Raw genomic sequence first — 25730 nt, 5'->3', positions numbered from 1 at the left:
GGATCATCTAGTTGCAACCCCCATGCCATGGGCAGGGACACCCCACACTAGATCAGGCTGGCCAGAGCCTCATCCAGCCTGGTCTTAAACACCTCCAGGGATGGGGCCCCAACCACCTCCCTGGACAACCCATTCCAGGGCCTCACCAATAGGATCAAAACCTCACCAATAGGATCAAAACCCGAATTTGTGATTCATGCATCTTAATGTTTTTTAATATACATACTGTTGAATTTTAATATATTTGTTTAGTTTTAATGCATATTTCATTTTAAATATGACATTCCTCATAATGCTATGCATATTTTTCACTTTTAATAGTGTTTGCTTTGTAGAAGTGATAAATCCATCAAAACAATTTCTGTCAGCTTAAATTCTCTCAGCATCCATGTATCTGGCTGATATATTGGTGCCTAAGTAGAAAGTAATTCTTCTGAGAATTACTATAATATATAGCTATTTATATATATATATATTATATATAGAGAGAATTACAATAATATATGGCTATTATTTATATATATATATAATATATCTATTTTAGCTAATATGTAGCTAAAATACTCTCACCAGTAGGCAGAACACCATCCCTTGCTCCAGACACTTCTATCTACACTCCAACACTAATGCCTCCATCACACATATTGACTCCAGGAGGTATTTTCAATATTTAGCTATTTTTTGATAATTTCTGTCTCAACTACAAAACCAAATAATTCAACATATTGCATGAAGAAAGATGAAGAAAACAAAAAACATATATTCTGCCTCCTTCCAAAGCTACTAGAAAATTATTATAAGCAACCTGCTTTGGAGGCCTTGGTGGATAACTGCATGTTAAATTTCCAGGTCATTTCAGTTTTTCCTTCTTCCTACAGATACACAGTCAGCATAACATATTTACAAGTTTGCCCATATCTTATTGCAGCTCAGCACTTATCTAAATTAGAGGTTTAAATATTACATCATCTTTGAATACACCCTAAATACTGAAACTTATTAAATAGGAGTGCACGTTATACCCCAGGTAGTCTCAAGTAGGGTACAATTCAATAAATTCATCTCCTAAAAAGTTAAACAGTTGCCACAGCAAAATATTACACTGACAGGATTCAGAAAAGGCCATTCTATTCTCACGTGCACCTAGCAACAGGACAAGAGGAAAAGATCCCCAGTTGTGCCAGGGGAGGTTCAGGTTGGGTATTAGGAAAAATTTTCTCACAGAAGGTGTTGTTAAGCATTGAAACAGGCTGCTCAGGGAAGTGGTGGAGTCACCTTCCCTAGAAGTATTTAAAAGATGTGTGGATGTGGCACTCAGGGGCATGGTTTAGCAACAGTGGTTTGGCAGTAGAGGTGGGATTGAAAGCTTAAGGTGAGCAGGTGGACAACGATTGCAAAGGTCTCTTCCAACCTTAACAATTCTATGATTCCCTTCATTATCTCAAATGCTTTAAACAACCATATGCGTACAGCAAATCCCCTCTCTCTGTCAAAACTGGTTGACTGACAGCCAACAAAGTACTTGCTTGATTGCTAATCTCATGAATCAGATTTTTTTACTATAAAGCATCACTATATTGAGTAGACTACAATGATCTCTAATAAAAAAAAATACTCTTCATGGGGTATAGTCAGTCAGGGCCTGAAGGAACCAGCGAAGTGCACCAAAGGTTCCCAGCTTCTCTTAGAGTTAAGACTTCTGACTTCATGTCCTAAATTTTCTAGGCACATAACATAGATTTCACAATAGCACAGTATCACAGTATCGCTAAGGTTGGAAGAGACCTCAAAGATCATCGAGTCCAACCTGTCACCACAGACCTCATGACTAGACCATGGCACCAAGTGCCACGTCCAATCTCCTCCTGAACACCTCCAGGGATGGTGACTCCACCACCTCCCTGGGCAGCACATTCCAATGACTAATGACTCTCTCAGTGAAGAACTTTCTCCTCACCTCGAGTCTAAACTTCCCCTGGCGCAGCTTGAGACTGTGTCCCCTTGTTCTGGTGCTGGTTGCAAGAGAGAATAGACCATCCTCTTCCTGGCTACAACCAACTTTCAGGTAGTTGTAGAGAGCAATGAGGTCACCTCTGATCCTCCTCCAGGCTAAACAATCCCAGCTCCCTCAGCCTCTCATAGGGCTTGTGCTCAAGGCCTCTCCCCAGCCTTGTTGCCCTTCTCTGGACACATTCAAGTGTCTCAATGTCCTTCTTAATTTGACAAGGGAAAGAACTACATATCCTGGATCATTGGAGGAAAATCAATCTTCCTATCTGTCTTACAGGAATGTAAAAAGAAAATCTGTATTCGCTTTGGCCAATAATTGTTACAGTCTTAGTTTTATCGTTACTTCTTATTTTCACCAAGCATTAGGAAATTTTAAAGGAAATCAGTTACATAAAACATTTTTTGCAGTGCTCTTTTTGTAAGCAAATTATATGAAAGAAAAACAATTAAAACATGAATAAGGAAAGGCATTTTCATTGCATTCATGTCTTCAGAACATAATTCAGAACTCATTTTTCCCCATCTGAAGAATTTTCATTCCCTTCTGTGTTTCATATTCTCTTTAACACTCCCATCCTTACATTAACCTGCAATTATAAGTACTGGTCTTCAGATGATATCATAATGAAACAATCCCAAATGAGTTTCTTTGGCTTTATGCAATGGAATACAGATGATTGTATTCAAACTGATTTCAGAATGGACCATTAGCCACTGTATTCTTACACCATTAAGAGAAAGAATTTGAAATCAAACAATAAATAAACCTAAAGCATACCTCTAAGCAGAAAGTAATTAAAATAGATTGTAAACATTTGCTTTATAGTTTGTTTTCCCTCTAAATAATGAATTTTTTTCAACAGTTCTTTAAATGGCTTTCACTTTAACTGCATTGCAAAAATGAGATGATATTCATTGTATGCTCTTCATTAACTCAACTGATGGTGTTTTAATTCCTACAACATACAAAGTCTGATGTTTGTTTTGCAATTTGACATAGCTAGTGTGTGTTGAGAATAATTAGCTTCACTGTGGCAAGGCAAACTTTTTTGCAAAGCAGACACACCAGTTTTTCACAAAGATTATTTGTAAACTTTCGAGGCATTGTCTTACAGAAAAGCAAATATATAATTTGTAATTATAGTTTCCATACCCTGAGTTCCATAATGAGCTAATAATCCACAATCTGTCTGATGGCAAATACTTTCAACAAATCTAAAAGGAGATGAGAAAGAACACTTAGCACAAGTGTTATGTCTCTGTACTGTAACACTTCAGCATTGTTATGAACCATAAATGCAGTTTAAAAGACTAAGGGTTAGCCAGAAAGGCAATAAAATGGAAATTCATTAAAAAGCAATAAATCTATGATGATTTTCTTTGCCTAAGACTTCCCACTAAAAAGCCTAACACCACACCTATAGTTTGGCTAACATTAACATATGTAAGAATCATCTAAATGAAGCTGACACTCTCACATAAAATCATTCTAATCCTCTATTTTCAGAGTTCCAACATAGTAACCATGATGTGACCTCTGGAAATATGCACTTTTGTTGTGTTATGAACATCAGCGCAGGCCATGGATCAACAAGTGACAGGAGAAGAAATTGAGCACAACAGCGCTACACTGTCTGGTGTTCAGCTCCTCCTTTCCCTGTCACAGTCAGAATTGTCTTCCAAAGTGCTGGCATTTTATGTTCTTCATAACAAAAATAACATCTAGACATTACTGTATTTCCTAAAAGCTTAAGGCAAAAGAATTAATCCTACAATCCAATTAAAACAAAAACAAACAAACAAACAAACAAAACCTGTATAAAACTATAGCTCTTGTTCTTTACTCTCCTCCAGTGACATTTCAAAGTGTTCTTGCAGAAGTACTATTACTAATGTCATTCTACTGTGGTAAGAGTTGGTTCCATGAGTTGGACATAATCATTAGACTCTTGGTCAATCACCCTCCTCAAATATCATTTGGATCTAAGAAAACAGTTACTATGATTTTCAAAGAAACATGCAATGTTAATATCACGTCCAGAAATACCAACCAGGAATAATTCTGTTTTCTGACTGATAGAAGAGTACCATCATTATGGGATACAGCAACAACCCTAACATGTTCTCATAAAATTTCAAATTACTTTGACAAGAACAAGACAAACTCACTCCATCAATACATAAACCAGAACTGTATGTGGAATCATAGAATGCATTGGATTGGAAGTGACTCTCAAAGACCATCTTCTCCAAAGCTCCTTTAGTGAGCTGGGACATCTTTAACTAGATCAGTTTTCTCAGGGTCCCATCAAGCCTGACCCTGAATGTCTCCAGGGATGGGGTCTCTACTACCTCTCTGAGCAATGTGTTCTCAAATTTTACTACCCTCGTTGTGAAAAGCTTTCTCTTCAAGACCAATACAAATTTACTCTTCTCTAGTTTAAAACCATTGCCCCTCATCCTAGTGCTACATGGCCTTGCAAACAGCCCCTCCCCGGCTTTCATGTAGGTCATGAAAAGTTGCTACAAGGTCTCCCCATTGCCTTCTCTTCTACAGGCTGGATAATCCCAACTCTCAATCTAAACTTTCAGAACTTCTAGACAAAGAGTCAGAAACACCAGTCTGAGTTAAGGCCAGTAGGTAAACTGATAAACAGTTGCCAATGTTGAGTTTTAACTATTCCTACAGAAAACTACAACACCAAATTTCTCTTTTCTATAATGCTTTAACTTTCTATATACACCAGATGGGAAGTTAAAAAGAAAACAGAACAACCACAAAAAGCACCCAAAAGCACCCCAAAGCATAGAAAACAACAAAACCCACAGACCCCAAACAAATAAAAAAGTCCAAAACACTAACCCCACCCGGAATATAATCTTGAACTAAGAGCAATACTCTACAGAAGACCACAGCTGGTGCAATAACAGCTCACAACGTTGAGATGCATTCCAGTCCTCAGCACCTTGGACAGGGTCTGGTGAAACTCTGGCGAATTCAAACGCTTTCCAGCTTCTCTCTTCATTAACCAGAGCATGAGGACTTTGTAGCATAGTCCTTATTCTCACCTGGGAAGATTGCACTGTTGAAATATGTGCTTAGCTAATAAAACACAGGTGAACTGGCATAAGCCTGAGGTCATCTCTTGCTTATTATTTTTTTTTGAGTCACATCCAGAAACCATTGTGGCCTAAGAACATGCTACTCCATTTTTTACATACAACAAAGCGTACCTATGGAGAGACACCATAAAAATAATCCCCTTAGAACTTTTTTACTTTCTTTTTCAGGAATTAAATATTATCTTTGACCTGAAGCCCTGTTGTCTTCAGAAGTTAAAGTATTCTTTTGCTGTTTCTCCATTTTAAGTCAGAAGCAGTCAAGCTAGCAAATGAACACAAAACCAACCAAGCAGATGGATGAAATGAACTCAAATCATACTTGAGAAAAAAAAAAAATCTATTAAAAAGAGAATGGTTGTAAGAGAGAAAAAAAAAAAATCCATATACTTCCATCAAGATGAATATAATAAAACAGTATTGAAATGATAAGAAAGAAGTTTATGGAAAAGGAAAAGACAAGTCAGAATCAGTAGCATATCAGTAGATTTATCTATGAAAAACCGAAGAGAAACCCAAAGTGCAGAACAAAATTGTTTACAGGGGCTCCTCTTAAGAGACCCCCTTAGGATGGTAATATTTTTTACACTTATATTTAAGAAATTACACATACTTCTAAGATGCTTCATTAAAAAACAAGCAAACAAACAAAAACCACACAGTGAAAGCCCCTCCCCCACCAAGAAAAATCAGAAATACAACAAACAACCAAATAACAGAACAGACATAAAACAAACAAAAAAAACCCACAACCAACCAAGCCCACTAATGGCATTTTAACACTATAAAGCAACTGTTATGTTGAGACACTTTAAATTCTTATTTTTGAAGTTAGCCTAAAGAGAATTAAATTTAAACCTCCAATTACTGTGAAGATTATACTCAAATGGGCATAGGAGTATTTTTGCTGATGTTCACCACAAGAAATCAATAAAACTAAAAGAAAAACAATAATTCTTTTAGAGATGCTCTTAAAAATAGGCTTAAAAATTACTATTTGGATCCACCTGCAGGCCATTTCAGGGAGACTGCAACTGAGGGGGTGAGACAGCAGGGAAACCCATTCAAGCTGATCCAATTTAGATATGCAAATTTTATCTTGTGTGTTTGAAAAGAACATTATGGCACGGCATAATTTGCACCTTGAGTTCCAAAGAATGATATTTCTAATCTAATGAAAACATGCCTCCATTGTTCACTTTCCCACTCTCCAGGTTTGGTCCAATCTACTGTTTTCCTACCCGTTTAAAAGTGTCTTGTTTCCAGAGTTGAAACAATTAAGTAACACTAAAAAAATAAAAAAGGAAAAGAAGGAAGAAAAAAAGAAACCTAAAGAAGAAAGGTGTTTATTTCTGTAGTTACCCACATTAAGCCATGTTACAAGTGGCTGCCTGATGAAGCCTTTAATAGTAATGGGGCTAATCCAATGCCCACTCCAGGGATGAACTATTAAAGCAGACAACTGAAAGTTAAGATCACGTTTCCCACAGTGCAATGTTAGCTAATTACTACTTGTCTTCCTTGGTCCAAATAACAATATTTGCTTAATGACATACTTTTGTAACATACCTCTTTGTTTGCTTGTTTGTTCAGTGTTTTGAGGTTTTGGTTGGGTTTTTTTAATCAAAGTGAGTGCAACAATACTGAGGCTTGATTTGGCCCACTACACTTATACTTGCAACTGGGAGCTATTATTATTTCTTCTGACTCAGCAATACCATTGATAGAGAAGAGGACAACATGTCTTAGAATTCCTGAGCACATATTATCTTAAAAAGAATAATGGAAGTAGCTTTAATGCTGATTACTGTCTAGCTCAACAGACAGTAACAATAATAGGCTCAATGCTTCAGAGAGATTTTCCTCTCAAAGCTACAGAGGAAGATTTTATTGTTTCCGCATAAAACTTACATTACTATTAGAATAGTTCTACATGAAAGCTTCCAAACATGTAGAATATTATCAGATGCTGAATGAGAAATTACACACCTGGTATTCAAAAGACAGGTACAGTCAGAAAGCAGATCTATTTTGAAAGAAATATCTCACAGATTAATATCCACATACATTCATACCGAAGCAAACTAAAGTACGTGCAGCACAGTACTGGAATTTTAACTTGTACCAAAGAAAGTCTTATCAATCCTATAATTGTAAAACTGTAATGAACTATATTTAAATAATTCACAAGCATTGTGAAATGTAAACTAGAATTTTGAAGTAACTGAAAAGAACTCTTTAGTTTCTTAAATTTCGTATTCCAGATGTGCCTTTGAAGTGGTAGAATGCAGTTTTGCTACATTAAGAAGCACGCTTTGAGGTGCATTTGAGGTACATTCAACCTCTATGTTCAACTATTCCCACTTCAGAAAGCTTCTTCTAGGGTTAGTTGTAATATTCATCTCAGCTTTCAAATCTCCACCCATGAAGACAACCAAATAATGAGTTCTCTTCTGATAAATCCTCCAGATCTCACTTACTTGTTCCTCACTTTCACACATCCTGGCCACAATGGTAATAAAATAACCAACCCTAGATATTACTGAAGATTTCATTTACAAGTCCTTTAGCTATTAACTCAACTCTACTTAACTGATAGTCCATTAACAGAGGTTAAAAGAAAGAAAAGCAAATGCTTCCAAAGGAAATTGCTTCCAGACCTTCCAGACTACATGTACCTGCTCAAACAGTTCATTAAAAACACAGCTCTCCAACTACAAGTACAAAGTAGGAGAGATGGGTAGCTACTGAAATCTGAAAGGTCAGATTTCCAAGAGTATGTCTGCCACCATTACACTCTCTTATTTATTTTGCAAATATCTAAGTAATATTGTAGTGGCCAAAACGTGTTTCTTGTAAAGACACCATAACTACAGGTCAAAATGCATGTAGAAAGAGGACCAGCAAATAAATGGTTAATCTGTTGAAAATGAGTTAAATTGAGGACTCCTCCTGTGTTCTCCATTCAAAACAATTACTGGAATAAACCCAGTGGTGATGTTAGTGGGAGCTGGCACAGACTCTGGATCAGGAAATCAGCACAGGAAAAGTGCAAATTCCAAAACAGAAGAGCCACAAAAATAAGTTTGTAACTGTAAGTTTTAAACTGTGCAGAAGCATAACACTAGGCCCAGTTCAGAAGGTGTGGGCTACCTTAGCTTGTAGAATGATGAATAACAAACAAGACTGGGGCTGTGGAAGGATGCCTGGGAATGAGATGGTTCAGCAGCAATCCTGAAGCTCTCCATCAGATGACAACTGCACATACAGTGTGTGGAGAGGCTGGGCTTTGTCTTTAACTCTAGAGGAGACACTGGAGACACTGCTTTAATACAAAGTTCGCATTAGTGATAGCTCCAGAAAATATCTTTTTATTTTGTGCTTGATTCCAAACTGTTACCCTAGCCATAGTGGGAGTCTAATAAACATGCAAGGAAAGATGAAGGAAATTAAATTATTTCAGAATTCATGAAGTCAGAGAAAAATGTGTATGCTTTCAAAGGGCCCAGCGGAGTTAAGCTGTAAGAGCACTCCACTCAAATGGAGTTACAGAACACACTTGACACCATGTGGCGAGGGCACTTAGCCACATGGTTGAAATGAGAACTGTCCTCATCTTGATGGCATCCCTCAGCTGCTGTCTTGCTCATCCCTGCCCATTAGATTGTTATCCACTGGGATTTCTGTGGCTGTGCCTCAAGGGTTTGGACATAGAAAATCCCTTAGCTAAATTAAATACTTCAAAAACAAACACCCAAGTCTTTCAGACATGTTAAACTTCATTAAAAAAGGGGAAAGTTTCAAGGCATTTTAGCATTAGGATTCATACACCACCAAAATAACAGAATACACTCATACAACCAATCCATTACACTAGCAAAATGCACCTTATTATGTGTCACAATTTGTTTATTTTCTATTTAGATACCTCCTTGATAAAATTTAACTATACAATAAGTTTCTATGGTAATTATGTTCATCCACATCCTGTTAGAGTTAAAATCTTCCTTTCCTGCTTGAAAATAGCCTCTATTTCCTGTTAAATATGCTTTCCAAGAAGGTTAGCACTTTTGACTTCCTCTATATATTTGTCATTAGGTGAGGAGAAAGTAAGACCCAAGTTTTCAAAACAAATCCTTTGGCAGGAAACAAACACCTCCACTGAATTAAAAGAGAGAGGTTACTTAAATTTTATTGCATCAACTCATGTGAGTAGCAAAACACCAAACCACGATTAAAAAGGAGAAAAAACAAGGAGGGAAGGAGGGAAGGAGGGAAGGAGGGGAGGAGGGAAGGAGGGAAGGAGGGAAGGAGGGAAGGAGGGAAGGAGGGAAGGAGGGAAGGAGGGAAGGAGGGAAGGAGGGAAGGAGGGAAGGAGGGAAGGAGGGAAGGAGGGAAGGAGGGAAGGTCAGGGGATCTTTAAAACAATTTTCACCAATCCACACATACTAGTTTGTGGGAAAAAAATAAAGGGAAGTGAATGTACAAAGCAGATAGATTTGCATGAATTCCAACTGTATTCTGTGTTCTGACATACATCATACACTAAAAATAGGAAATTCAACACGTACAAAGTATTTCTGGACAAAGCTTGCATTCATGTCAATCAGTTTCCCTGATCATTTTAAGTGATCATTTTAAGAATAAAAACTGATTTTTTTCCTTTAACTCCAGAGAGATATTTCTGCCAGGTTGAAAGACAAGCATTTTAATTAAGTCAAAACTCTTGTTACAGTTACTAATTCTACATCTTACCTGCTCATGACTGCCTTTCCGATCTATCAGATTATGCAGGCATGAGAGCACTTGCAGGCCAGTAAATATTTGCAATACGTTACAGTCTCTGTTTTGATGATTAACAATCCATAAAAAGATCTAATCTAGCAGGGCTTTGCATCCAGTATGCCAGACTGAGTCAGTTTTAGCAGTGAGGCAATGATGCAGTCACAGAATCCAAACCAAGGTAGTGCATTTTTAACACCCAGGGGAGTTACAGCCCCATTTACTCCATCTGTGATACACTGTGGGGGAAAGAGAAACAAGCTTTACTGTGTATTTATCTACAAAATATGCTCTCAGGCAGCTATTTTCAGTACACAAAAGGAAGTATAATGTTTAGAATGTATATAAAACATCTGGAATATTATTATTTTCTTCAGAAATAAACCATATTTTTGTGTTCTGATAGAAAGTGCTTTTATAAGTAGCATTCAGTCACTCCAGGTAACTTCTGAGACCAAGAGTTTTCATTAGAGCCTATTGCACATCTGTTCAATAGTGGAGCCACAAAAGTATGGCCCTTTGAAAATAAACAGAGCAGTGCTGGCCACACCAAGGTAAGACCTCTGAGATCATTCAAAGTGCCCACTGGGTTACTCTAGAACTAGTCTAGCACCTACCTTCTGCTTCCCATTTACTCTTACACTAACACAGGGTTGAATATTAAGGGCAGTTGTGCATGGCCTTATAAAGCAGGCCTTCACAGCACTTACTTACACACCTCTACAGTACTCTCCTTACCTATGCCATTGGGGCAGTGAAGGGTTATATTACCCTGACAGTAATCCTACCCATCTAGCCCTAATTTTGAAAACCCTATAAAAACATAACAGTGCACAAAACCATGCACATAATTAAGTTGGTAATTATTCACCTATCACATCCAAGTAAGTGTGGCCATTTCTGCATGTAATGGCCAAACATGAACTCCTAGAGTAATAAACATCACAACTTAATATATACATCACTTTTTCTATTGTAAAGCAGAGTAAACCACTGCTTTCATTTAATGTAGCAGAGCCAGACAAAAGCACAAAAGACATTTTTAGCCTTTTACCATAAGCTTGAAGCTGTTCTCCCAACATTTGTGAAGTGGGGAAATTCACTGCTTGTTATTCACAAAGTGTTTTTCTTTCTGTTAGAATTTCTCTCTGTTAGAAAACTTTCCCAACAGCTAAGAGCAATTAGCTTCTAGACATAAATAATGGTGAGGCCTTGAGCTGCAAAAAAGATAGAGAGAATTGCAAAATAGTGACTGAAAACTTCAACAGGGCCAAACATAAAGATTCACACACTAAGAAGCTGACATCAACAAGAAGTAAAAGGACTCTATCTGTTTAAATGACTCCATGCATATGTAAACCATATCCCAGAATTTAATGAATATGTATAAGCTTTAAGTGTATAAAGCACATTGGGACCACTTTTGGGTTGATGCCAATTTGGAGGGTGACACCTTTGCATCCAGTGCCGTAATAAAGCAACACCTTGGCCTAATGGTTATTAGCTATTAGGTTTTGATCCTCATCTCATTTGGAAAGATTATGAACCTGAAACATTTCCAAACCAAATTTGGCTGATGCATCAGTTAGTTTGCTGCAGGAAGACATAAATCTTGTTTAAAAGAAGTCACACTAGGCATCAGAATTTGACCTTTTTTTCTCCAAATTGATGTGAAGGAGGTGTGGTGAAGCAGACTGCTTAGCTATCAGTCATAGAATAGAATAGAATAGAATAGAATAGAATAGAATAGAATAGAATAGAATAGAATAGAATAGAATAGAATAGACCAGACCAGACCAGACCAGACCAGACCAGGTTGGAAGAGACCTTCAAGATCATCGCATCCAACCCATCATCCAACACCACCCAACCAACTAAATCATGCAATCAAGCACCCTGTCAATTCTCCTCCTGAACACCTCCAGCGATGGTGACTCCACCACCTCCCCGGGCAGCCCATTCCAATGGGCAATCACTCTCTCTGTGTAAAACTTCCTCCTGACCTCCAGCCTGAACCTCCCCTGGTGCAGCCTGAGACTGTGTCCTCTTGTTTTGGTACTGGCTGCCTGGGAGAAGAGACCAACCTCTGCCTGTCTACAACCCCCCTTCAGGTAGTTGTAGACAGCAATAAGGTCACCCCTGAGTCTCCTCTTCTCCAGGCTAAGCAACCCCAGCTCCCTCAGCCTCTCCTCATAAGGCTTGTGTTCCAAACCCCTCCCCAGCTTTGTTGCCCTTCTCTGGACACACTCCAGCAAGTCAACATCCTTCCTAAACTGAGGAGCCCAGAACTGGACACAGTACTCAAGATGTGGCCTAACCAGTGCAGTGTACAGGGGCCAGCAAGCTCAAGTAACTATGAATAGGTGCAATCCACAAAAGAAAAGCTGGGTTGTACAAAACCATCATACCTCATTGTTGGGAGCTTTGGTAAGAATCCAGAACTGATTTTTACTAAGATCTTCTAATAAGAAAAAAGAACAGTGAGGAAAATCTGACCAAAATGGTGGTTGAAACAACACTGGTTTTGTGGAACACCTCATTAAGTACCTCACAGTATTGGTTAATCATATTTGTTTTGACTGAGTAATATTTTCAGTTGACCACTTCAACCTTGTTACCATAGGACTGTAAACCCTACTGAGTTATTACAAAGTCCTCTCAGGATCTGAATGTTTAGTTATTAGCAAGACTAGTCTGAACACACACTAGATATTTTCCTTCTGAAATGCAGTTCAGCATTCCTAAAGAGAGAATGTTGAAGAAAATGGGTCAGAATCACTCATCAGAACTTTTCTCTCCTCACTCCAAAATACCAGTTAGAGGCACTCAGTACCCAAGCCTGTATTCACTGTGTTCAAGATAGACAACAGCTAGAGAAGTCTGCTCTGCTTTTGTCTGAGAGAAATCTTTCTGCTCAATCACATCTGCACAGAATGTTCTGAAACAAAGGAAAAGTTACACAATCCACTCTGACCTCCAATCTGAGAGTTCAAAGATAAACAGCACTTTTCAGCATAAATCAGTCAACCATACAATGCATTTTGATTATTTTTTTTCTCCATTAATCAAGTGCTTAAACTTTCATACTGCTACGCTTGGAAAGAATGGATGCAATTTTCTTGCAACTATTTCAGGAAGTACATGAATTCTGATGGAAATATGCAACACTGCACTGCCTGTGGGAGTTCTGCAATACATATCCTGGATAGGATTCATCAGTGTCCATTGTTGTCAGCTACATTTCAGCTATACTTTGTTACAGTCAATAAAGATCTAGTCAGTAAGATACAATTTATCCTTCTTGGAAGTATATCTCAGATGAATCTTGCCCTAAAACATTTTAAATGCTTTTTTTAATATAGAAGAGGTGCCCTTGTTACTTACTCAGCTACAGACACCTAAATTAGATTAAGCCTTTGCTTTCTCCCATGTATGTTCCTTCCCTCTGCAACAACAAAAAGTTAAAATTGTATTTATTTATATAGCAATTGAAGTCCTTTAACACTTTCATTCATAAAACAGTCTATTCCCTATTCTTCTGCTTTTCACAAGCTTCCCTTCTGGACAAACACTGGGTTTGGACTAAGAAATATTTGCAAAACATGGACCACAAACATCTAATAGTTTCCAACACAGATGATCTTGAACTTTTTCTGTGTTTCTAGTATGACACAAAAATGTAGAGAGCTAGGCAGGCAGAGAATAGCCTCTATAATCTGCTAATAAGAATAAAACACTGATGAGCAAGCTCATTTGTGGAAATGCAGCTATCTTCAACTGTGAGTAAACTGAAAATAGGGACAGACTGTTTCCAGCCACAGAATGCTCTGATGAATCCTTCCAGTTACACAGGCTTATTAACAAACCTTGAACTCCCCCAAATATTTCCAAACCACTAATTATGATCCATTCTTTAGTGCCCATTTTTCAGAAACATCTACTTTAACAGACTATTTTCTTTCACCCAATATTTATTACCTCTCTGAAGGGATTTATGCACCTTACACACAGAAATACTTAAGAATTCTGTCGATAAAACAAACAGAGGTTTTTTGCAGGCTTTCCTCAAGCAATACTTACGTGACATTTTTCCACACCTTCTGCTCTTTTGCACCCTTTTAAACTATCAACATCAATCACAAAGAACTTTCCCAGCATCGATTTCACAGACTAAATAACAAGTTTTTTAGCCTTTCTACTAAATGCTGACTTTTATCCTTTCCTCCACTATTTCACAGACCCAGACTGAACTAATCTCCAGGAGCTCACAAGGAGTTACTTTTCCTGCTCTGACTCTCTTAAGTCCTCTCTAGAATCTGCTTTTCTCAGTCAAGGATGCAGGAGCTCTCTGAACATATAGCCTGCACCATTTTCTTCTACCTGCATCATTTTGACATTGGTTAAATCAGACCACACTTTGCCTGCATAAATCCATGTTACCAACCAGACCAGATTACTCCCAAGGACTACCCCTTTTTGCCACTCTAAAAACCAAGTTAGCAACTGCAAGATACAAGGGCACTGATTTTGAAACTTAACATCAGGCTACAATATAAAATACAAAATACTAGTGTTTCCTAAAGCAGGGATGTTTCAACTGAAACACCACAATTATACCAAATTATAAGTGTGACCACTAGCATGTTTCTTTTAAAATCCAGTTTATGCATTTTCCTTTGTATTTCTGTTGCTAAAGTGGCATACTAAGTTTCTGCTTAGAATTTAACCAAGGACTTCACATCTCTTATCAAAGCCTGGGTTTTTATACCACTCACCTTTATCAGATAACCTTCAAATACTTCTAACTAACATTTATAAGTATATGTAAGTTATCATGAACCACAATCTCTGAAGGAAAGAAAGCCACAATCCTATTTTTCCCTAGAGTAACAGCTGGCTAAGCTGTCAGTTCATGGCTTGGACAGCAACACTCTGTGCTGGGTTAGGAACTGGCTGGAGGGCTGAGCCCAGAGAGTGGTGGTGAATGGTGCCACATCCAGCTGGCAGCCAGGCACCAGTGGCATCCCCAAGGGATCAGTGCTGGGCCCCATCCTCTTTAACATCTTCATTGATGATCTGGATGAGGGGATTGAGTCAGTCATCAGCAAATTTGCAGATGACACCAAGTTAGGAGCAGATGTTAGTCAGTTAGAGGGTAGAAGGGCTCTGCAGAGGGACCTCGACCGACTGGACAGATGGGCGGAGTCCAACGGGATGGCATTCAACAAGTCCAAGTGATGGGTGCTGCACTTTGGCCACAATAACCCCATGCAGAGCTACAGGCTGGGGTCAGAGTGGCTGGAGAGCTCCCAAACAGAGAGGAACCGGGGGGTGCTGATTGACAGCTGCCTAAACATGAGCCAGCAGCGTGCCCAGGTGGCTAAGAAGGCTAACAGAATCCTGGCCTGCATTAGGAATAGTGTGGCCAGTAAGAGCAGGGAAATCATTGTGCCCCTGTACTCTGCATTGGTTACTGTGTCCAGTTCTGGGCCCTTCAGTTTAGGAAGGACATCAAGACACTTGAACATGTCCAGAGAAGGGCAACAAGGCTGGGGAGAGGCCTTGAACACAAGCCCTATGAGGAGAGGCTGAGGGAGCTGGGATTGTTTAGCCTGGACAAGAGGAGGCTCAGGGGTGACCTCATTGCTCTCTACAACTACCTGAAAGGTGGTTGTAGCCAGGAAGGGGAAGGTCTCTTCTCTCTTGCAACCAGCACCAGAACAAGAGGTCACAGTCTCAAGCTGTGCCAGGGGAAGTTTAGGCTCGAGGTGAGGAGAAAGTTCTTCAATGAGAGAGTCATTAGTCATTGGAATGTGCTGCCCAGGGATGTGGTGGAGTCACCATCCCTGGAGGTGTTCAAGAGGGGATTGGACATGGCAATTGGTGCCATGGTCTAGTCATGAGGTCTGTGTTGATAGGTTGGACACGATGATCCTCGAGGTCTCTTCCAACCTTAGTGATACTGCGGTAACATCATTAGAGAGTTCATGAAAATAGAAAGATGGCTTTTAGATGGTTTCTGAAATATATACATAAGTATTTGCAAGTAAAATTTTAGCCTTAGTGTATGGTTTATGGGAGCAATGCCTGTGCTTCATATTAAACATTTCCATTGAAAGACCATATTTCAGTTAATTATTACTACATTAATCCAGCTATTCTACAGCTAGACATATTCCTCAGTGTAATGACAGAGGTGATGATTTTTGAGGTTGTTTTGACCCGGTGCTTTTTATGGAGTACTCAATAACAAGAAGTTAGTTCAAACCAAACCAACCAACCAAAAAAAGACAACCAAACAAAAAACAACAACAAACCCCAGGAGGGTCCCTAACACCTACAATTTTAAAAGCAAAAAATTGACTACAAATTCCCTAAGAAGCACTATGACAAAATTCTCTCAAGCTGGAAGAGTTTGAAATTCAGCAAGTAGAGATTGTCTGGCGCCACAGAAATACCTCTTGACCTACTCAAGAGAGGAAAAAAATCCACAAACAAAAAACCCCCAACCCCCCCCACATAGAATTATAATAAAGGTTTAAAGAACCACAAGTCATGCAATTCCCAATAGAGACAGTAATTGGAGAGCAATGATCAAAGATTTTATTACACCAATTACACTATGTCTTGCGTGCAAGACTAATTAAGCAGGTGTGATCCTGGCAGCATGAGAAGCATCATTGCAACAGCCAAGCATGGACCTTACTGGCAATTACCTTCCTTGCTGCAAGGCAGACCCAAAGCAGATGCCCTGTGCTCTCAACACTGTCTGCATCAGGGTACATGATGGCAGGGAGTGGACATAAATTCTTGAACTAGAATGTTAGATAAAGAATCAGAAAATAAATACTCAGAGACATGTTTGAGGTCAGGAACCAGAAGACTGTCCCTGATACTGGCATTCATACTTCATGACAGAAGCAAGTGGGATCCTGCCTGAAATGATATGGTATGAGTTGCAAAAAGACAGTGTCATGTGCCATCAGAGTGCACCTTTCAAATTTTCCAGTACCATAATCTAACACATCAATGTTACACATCAATATACATTCTAATAGCAAAGCCAGCGTACACTCCAGAAGGATCTTGACAGGCTGGAGAGGTGGGCCTGTGACAAACTCATGAGATTCAACAAGACCAAGTGTAGGGTCCTGCATCTGAGTTAGTGCAATGCCAGGCATCAATATAGGCTGGGCAGCGACTGACTTGAGAGCAGCCCTGAAGAAAAGGATTTGGGGGTCCCAATATGAGCCACCAGTGGACTCTTGCAGCCCAGAAAGCCAACCTTTTAGTGTGCTGGGTAGTGACAGGACTAGTGTGAATGGATCCAAGCTAGAAGAGGGGAGATTTAGATTAGATGTCAGGAAGAAGTTCTTCACCATAAGGTTGCTGAGACACTGGAACAGGTCACTGGAACAGGTTGCCCAGGAAGGTGGTGGAAGCCACATCCTTGGATGTTTTTAAGGCCAGGCTGGATGTGGCTCTGGGCAACTTGATCTAGTGTGAGGTGTCCCCGCCCATGGTCAGGGGGGCTGGAACTGATGATCCTTGAGGTCCCTTCCAACCCCGACAATTTTGTGATTCTGTGATTCTATTCTTTAGAATGCAAGAAATTTCCTTTCAAATGTATATTGAATATTATATGTATATAGTGCATATATATGTATGTGTGTGTGAGAGAGAGAGAGAGAGTGTTTATACTGCTAATTGCACTTCAGTTTTACACTTTGTTCCTAAATGAAAACAATTCCAGTGGGTAACCCAAATATTATACTGCTAGCATATTGCCTAGCATGTTGAAAGCTTTTGCATATTAGTTTTAGTAATAAGACAAATAAAGTCCAGTTTCAAAAGCTTATAGTTTTGAAAATTTAAGTCTCATCATGCATTTCTGAATGTGCTAAACATGCAGTTTTTGTCTCCCCTCCTAAACTACACAATGCACTGTGCCCTTGGATTCTGTCCTCAATTACATTCAGGATGCTCTACACAAAGCTGAGCAGAGCAATGCTGGATATAATTTGAAGACAAAGCAATTTTCCTGAAAACTGTTTCCCATAATGGTCTTCCTGATAATGCAGCTGCTAGCCAAGATTTCAATATATTGTTTTTCAACTATACAGGGAAGCTGGGTTAATAATGGGGGAAAATGTCAAATTAACCTATTCAAGTAAAATGAACAAAAAGAACTCAGAATCTGCAGAACTAAGAAAGGACCTTTCTATTTTCACTTCCCATTTTAGAAAAAGAACTATTCAAGAAGTGGTATGCATCCTCAGGACACAATTACACAGCTTAATAAATCATTTGGTATGGCTTGAGTACGTTTTACACTTAGTAAGTATCTGTTACATAACTTTCCTCCACTGTCTTTAATTACCCCATTAAGCAACTTGGTATTTGCATTTGCACTTAGAGCAGCTGCACTACAGCTGCAGGCTAGAAGAACATAAAACCAAGAAAAAAAAAATACAATATTATCTTTTCCATTTAGTAAGTTCTCTTTATTCCTTTTTTTTTTTTTTTATATTGGAAACATTTATATTAGTAGATACTCTTTCAGCATTGTAAGTTAATAAATCACATAAACCTTGTATTATTCAAGTTGACTGAACTGCCAGATAGAAGGATCATCACTCACTAGCAGCACAACTTGCCCTGCAGCTTTTCTCATTTTATGGTATTTCTGAGGAGTCACTTTGTATTCAAAAACGTCATTCAAAACCCAGAAACTCCTGCAAATATAATAAATCAGAAATCTTTCTTGGTCTGATATTTTTATATTGGAAACAAGTTACAAATCCATTATACTGCGTTGTGCACCATTAACTAATCCAGACATTCCTGAAATTTAATTTAATTCATTAATAAGTCTGCAAAATCTCTCCTTAGAAACGATTTCCAACTTTCCAGACTATTTTCCACCCAGTCGAGATAGTTTAGAACACAGCCATCAAAGACTGGAAAAATAATTGTTACTTATTGTGTCAGCATGTCCTCCAAATAGCATGCATGCAAGAAAGAGAAAGCAACAGAGTAATGAGAAATACCAATTTATTAATTAAGAGCTATTGTTAGTGAAAAGGCAATGCCAGAGTGCTGGTTGCTGCATCATTACTGCTAGGCATGTGGAAGCTCCTTTCCCCATGGGGCAGGCTATCATGCATTAGAAGACTGAGATCTTATATGTATAGACAAAGGAAGTCAAGTAACAGTTTTCATTTTGTCCATTCCTCTGATTTCCAAATTATTATTTCTTTATCTGTTACAAAAATGTCCTATTTGTGTAAATGTATTAGGCATGAAAATCTCACTATAATACTTTCTTGTATCTGGCAGGGCCCTATACCAGGTTTTCTGTCATCCCCATTAAGACCTTCCTCCTTTTAATGAAAATTATTCCAGATGAGATCTTCTCCAGTCTTCCCATAGAACAGTAGAATGACTTATGTTGGAAGGGACTTCAGAGATCATCTACTCCAACCTCCCCGCCATGGGCAGGGATGCTTTGCAACTAGACTTGACTGCCACTGCCTGGCCTTGAACATCACCAAGGAGGATATACTCCAACCTCCCTGAGCAACCTATTCCAGAGTCTCACCATCTTCATACTGAAGAACTTCTTCCTAAGATCCAGTCTAAACCTACTCTCCCTCAGTTTAAAACCATTCCCCCCTGTCCTGTTGCTCGACACCCTTATGAAAAGTCCCTCCCCAGCCTTCCTGTAGGATCCCTTTAGGCATTGGAAAGCAGCTCTAAGGTATCCCCCAGAGTCTTCTCTAAGCTGAACGACTCCATCTCTCTCAGCCTATCCCCATAGTAGAGGTGTTCCAGCCCCTGGATCACCATGGATCATCTCTATTTTTAGGTAAAGCACCTATCAAAACCAAAACAAACAGAATGAAAATCACTATTTTGAAAGCATCAGAAGCATATCACAGCATGGACTAATGGTCTATGCCCATTTGGGTGCCAAAATTCAGGCAGTAAGTCACATTTTACAGTAATTAACATCCTAAGATTAGCATATGTATTATTACAGTAGCTGTATGCTTTTAATAATACTTCTATTTTTCTGTATGGGTTTCTCTGTTGCCACAGCATATGGTTAAGATACACTCTTCTAAGTGTTTAAAGCACTGTCCTAAACCAAATTGTACTAGTATACCGCTTTTCATGAGCTGCTTAATTGCATTGCTCATGACAAATTGTAAGGACAAAGGAGATGAGACTCAGCCTAAGCAGCATATTTATACACACCCAGATAAAATAGAGGGCAGATTCAGAGGAGTTGCACATCACGTACATGTCACGCCAATAAGAAGGAAATGAAATTATCATGCAATGTTTGTAAGTCTTAATCTGACTTTCCATTTGAGTTCAATAACTGATTTAGCAATATCAAAGAGTTGGGGCACAGCTGCCAACTCTTCCCAGTTGGCTGAGGAATAGATTTCTTCCTTTCTTTCTGCAAAATTAAACATTTAATTCCCAAGAAGAGGCACATGCTAGTGGTTAATTAGGGAACATTTTACAAGAAAAGCTAAAACTTGTCATCAACACAGCAGGCAAATGCTGACATTTTTACAAGCACAGCCATGCCACAGTTTCATTTCTGGTTCCAGAGCTCTTGCAGGCAGGCAGCTGCTGCTCTGGCAAGTTGAGAACCTCAGCCCTTACTGCAAATCTCAGCTTTCTGATACTTATTAGAACTGGCAAGAAACATTCCTCCTACATCACTTTCAAATATTTGACAGCTTGGCTATCCATTAAATGCATCTCATAGAGACATCCATGGATCACTATCTAATTCTTCCTTCCAGCTACTGAAAAATAATGCAATGCATAGGGCTCCCAGGTCCCACAATGCCTGACAGGCAGGGGTGAAGCAGAAATAAAAGTCAGCAGCATGATGGCAGAGGCCTGATGGGAGAAGGCCAGTAAGAGATCACACTGATTAATGGGTAGATACAAGACACTTTTCTTCACTGAGAAGCCAGAGAGTAGGGCTAGCTGCTGGGCAGGTAGTAAACAGATATTTGCAGTGAGAATTGATGCAGCCTGTTGCCAAAAGTCATGCCACTCAAATCTTTGCAAGGGCAACACCAACTGCCACAGGCTTGAAAACTGAGAGGAAAAAATGAATACAACTTAACTTAAAAAAAAAAAAAAGGCAAAAGCAAAATAAAGGAATACAAAAACAAAACCCCAAGCTGCCCTTTCCTCTTCGTTCAAAGAAATTCTACAAGCTTTAAGTAAAATCCCATTTTCACTCTAAACTTGAGGTTCTAATGCTAGCTGAGGCGGAGGTGATTCAGTAATGCCATTTTCCTGGAATAGGAGCCACAACCACTGCATCAACTACAGACATATACCTTCAATTAAAGGGGCAATTATAGAGGAGAAAAGACAGATCAGGTCCTCCCTCTAGAATACATGCCCTGCCAGAGGAGCTGAGGTCAGGGAAGGGGTGGTAGGGGTTAATTACCAACTGGAACCCAAAAGCTTTCTTTTTGACAGTTCAAAACATAAATTTGTTTAAGTGACATTTTCATGAAGCACTGACACACATGTATTACCAGAAGTGTCCAGCTGTTTCAGTCCTTTTTAAAACTTAACTTTGGGTGAGCTGAGAAAGCATTGCATTGCCTTTCATTTATACAAGGCTACCCACCCACAGAATAAAAACAAAACACCCCTCACAGTGTCAAACATCAAATATCTAGCATAACCACATGCAAACAGTTTCATAAATCTGATTTTAACCATACCCTAAGAGCCATTGTGAAGAGCACAATGAAAGAAGAGTGTGGCCAGAAGGCAAGGAGGGGTTGTCCTCACCCTCTATTCTGCCCTGGTGAAGCCACACCTGGAGTATTACATTCAGTTATAGGCTCCCCTATTCAAAAGTCACAGGGAACTGCTGGAAAGACTACAGCAAAGGGCTACAAAGATGATTTGGGGACTAGAACATCTGTCTTATGAAGAAAGGCTGAAGGACTTGGGGCTTTTTAACCTGGAGAAGAGAAGAGTGAGGAGGGATCTTACCAATGCTTATTAATATATAAAGGGTGGGCATCATGAGCATGGGGCCAGGCTATTTTCAGTGTTGCCCAGTAACAGTACAAGAGCCAATGTGCTCAAACTGAAACATAGGAAGTTCCAGCCATACACAAGGAGGATCTTTACTTTGAGCATGGTGAAGCACTGGAACAGACTGCCCAAAGAGGTGGTGGAATCTCCGTCTCTGGAATCATTCCAAACCTGCCTGAAAGCCGCCCTGTGCAACCTGCTCTTAGGTGAACCTGCTCTGGCAGGGGGATTGTACTTGATCATCTCCAAAGGTCCCTTCCAACCCCTAATATTCTCTGAAGTCTTTTGGAACATCAGAAAATTATGTGTTATAATCACTGTAAAACACATCCAACTCAATTTCAGAAGAAAGGTCACCTTCAGCAAACACTCTGTCATCGTTTTAGGGCTAAGACTGCAGCATGGAGTCACACTGTCATGGCCTTAGGCCAAAAAGCCAGAAGGTCTCAATGGCAGCCACCCCACACAGACATTGTGTCAGTCAGAGCTGGGAGCACGACGCAGCACCAGAGGCATCCAGGTCACCGCTGGCCCTCTCTTGTTGCATTCCATCCATTGTAAGGGATGAGCTGAGGGCAGACTATCAGTGAATGATCCAGAACTTCATCTTCTTACCCAAACTTGTTTCCATTATGATTTTTTCTTTTTAATTTACATTTGCCAAACGTTCAGATGATGTTTTCAAGCTCCTTATGTCCATCAAGATGACATTTTCACAAAGTATTTAGCTAAATCAGATCAGCCAGCTAGGCTCAGGAGAAGATAAACAACTCATTGCTTTTGTAATATAAGACACATGCTCTGAATGCTCAATTTTGTACCCTTACTGTCATTTCAAACCTATACAGAAGAACATTTAGAGAACGAAGAAAATTAGAGAAAGCAAAATATGTTGTTGGGGAACTTGGGAAGAAATATTTTCTAAATACCACAACAAGAATTTTGCATAAAAAAACAATCAAAAGTTTCTCATACTTATTCAGCTGGTATAGTTTTGGCTTTATACTTCATGTGCTGCTACATTGCCAGGGATTATGAAAAATAGCAACAGCAGGCGTTCGATGTAGTTCTTTTAACATATTTCTCCATGAGTAAGTTGAGCTGATAGCATGGACTACTCAAAATGCCTTTTAGCATCCACTAATACTGTCCAGTGTAATCTGTTTAGTTTAGAACCAAAACAAGCTTATTTTATACTCCTCATGTTCAACTGGTGTAAATCTTCCAAATTGTGTCCAGCTCTGGAGCCCTCAACACAGGAAGGACATGGACCTGATGGATTGGGTCCAGAGGAGGGCCATGAAGATAGAATAGAATAAACCAGGTTGGAAGAGACCTTCAAGATCATCGCGTCCAACCCGTCAACCAATCCAACCCACCTAAACAACTAAACCATGGCACCAAGCATCCTGTCAAGTCTCCTCCTGAACACCTCCAATGATGATGACTCCACCACCTCCCCAGGCAGCCCATTCCAATGGGCAATCATTCTTTCTGTATAGAACTTCTTCCTAACATCCAGCCTAAACCTCCCCTGGCGCAGCCTGAGACTGTGTCCTCTTGTTCTGGTGCTGACTGCTGGGAGAACAGACCAACATCCATCTGTCTACAACCTCCCTTCAGGTAGTTGTAGAGAGCAATAAGGTCACCCCTGAGTCTCCTCTTCTCCAGGCTAAGCAACCCCAGCTCCCTCAGCCTCTCCTCATAGGGCTTGTGTTCCAAACCCCTCACCAACTTCGTTGCCCTTCTCTGGACACGCTCCAGCAAGTCAACATCCTTCCTAAACTGAGGGGCCCAGACCTGGACACGGTACTCAAGATGTGGCCTAACCAGTGCAGCGTATAGGGGCAGAATGACCTCCCTGCTCCTGCTGGCCACACTGTTCCTGATGCAGGCCAGGATGCCATTGGCCCTCTTGGCTGCTTGGGATGATCAGAGGGCTGGAATACCTCTCCTACAAGGACAGGCTGAGGGAGCTGGGGTTGCTCAGCCTGGAGAGAAGGCGGCTCCAATGAAACCTAATAGTGCATTCCAAGTACCTGAAGGGTACTTGGCAAGAAGGCTGCAGAGGAACTGTTTCCAAAGGCCTGTAGTGATAGGACAAGGGGCAGTGATTTGAAATTAGAGAAGAGGAAATTCAGATCAAATGTTGGGAACAAGTTCTGTACCATGACGGTGGTGGAACACTGGAACAGGCTGCCCAGGGAGGTAGTTGAGGCCCCATCCCTGGAGACATTCAAGGTCAGGCTTGGTAAGGCTCTGAGCAACCTGATCTAATGAAGGATGTCCCTGCTGACTGCAGGGGAGGATTAGACTAGGGTTAGAGGTCCCTTCCAACGCAAACCATTCTAATTCTATTTCATTTCTACCACCCACCAGCCCAAAATAAATGGTTCCTCTTACTATTAATGATTTCTGGAATGAGGGAGAAAAACAGCCAACACCCGTATGATGAAAACATTCATAACCTTCATTAATGACCAATGAAAAATGGTGAAACCAGAACAATTTGTTCAGTATTTCTAACCACAAACACCTAACCCAGAACATAATGTTCCTTTGTTAAAAAAGATAAACTTTTAAGTTACTATTAAAAATACATATATTCCACTGTAACATTATCTTCAAAACAGCACTTCTTAAGGAGTGAAAAGGAAAAAGAGGAGCTGAAACCTTCCATCCTTTCCCAGTCCATGGCTGAACTTGGAATTCCCAGCAGAATATGAAATACAGCAAAGTCCTCTGGGTTTGATATTCACCTATCTCTTTTCAACACTACCAAACTCATTTTCTCAATGAGTATCTGCCAGAATCAGTACAATGACATTCCTCTACTGCTACCATTATTTCATTTGACCTTGATATTATGAACAAGAATGTAATTATGATAATTAACCAATTATTTTTATACAATATAACAATCAGAATGACTATGCTTCCCTCCCTTTTCTCATGCTAATACCTGAACACTCTGGGTTTATTCCTTCTTCAATTACCCATGTCCAATCATTACCATTAGCATTTTACTTAGTTTTTATATCTTATTTCTAAAATACAAAATAATTAGCAATGGAAAACAGTGAAGTCTAAGAATAGCTGCAACAGCATGCAAGATCTGTAATTTATTTAAGATAAAACCCAAATATCTTATTATCTGCAATCCTGTTTTACAGGATTTATTGGTATGTACTCTGAATGACAGCACAGCTGTCTGTTAGGACAACTAACTGTCAATAATGCAACAGCAACACAGTCATATGCACTGCATATTTTATACAAAAACAGTGTTAGGAATGTTTGAGAGGTTGTAAGGTTTTTCTGTAGCAGCTTGGAGACAATCCAGGCATATCCACCTTCCAAAGGATTTTTGGCCTTTCATTATTGTACCTTTCATAGAAATTTGATCAATAGTTGCTATATTAAACCAAATTTGTTATTTTTTTTTCCCCCAACCTTCTGATTATGAAGCATCCAAGTTATTGTGAGGTCAGATCTGTCACATACAGTGAAAAGGAAAATCAATGAGAACTGAGTAAGTAAAAGCAACTTGTATAGGATTTCAGTCAATGAAACACAACTAATACAAAACTGGTCAGACTATTGATTCTGTAGAAATTGTGGGTCCACACTCCTGCTTTTGTCCCCAAAGATCACAAACTGACTAAAAATTATACCATTTAATAGAAAAGAATCTATTCTGCCTTGGTCAGAAATTAATCTTTCCA

At 39.4% G+C, this 25730-nt stretch overlaps 1 protein-coding gene across 1 annotated transcript in view; it reads right to left on the bottom strand.

Annotated features, from left to right (window-relative positions):
• Positions 1–25730, bottom strand: part of THSD7A (thrombospondin type 1 domain containing 7A) — a 307882-nt gene that overhangs the window by 228431 nt on the left and 53721 nt on the right. The gene's annotated exons all lie outside the window — the stretch shown is intronic.

The sequence above is a fragment of the Melanerpes formicivorus genome, unplaced genomic scaffold (genome assembly GCF_026170545.1).
Source record: "Melanerpes formicivorus ecotype bairdi unplaced genomic scaffold, bMelFor1.0.p_v2 SCAF_23, whole genome shotgun sequence".
NCBI lineage: Eukaryota > Metazoa > Chordata > Aves > Piciformes > Picidae > Melanerpes > Melanerpes formicivorus.
This window is presented reverse-complemented; position numbering and strand designations above follow the sequence as displayed.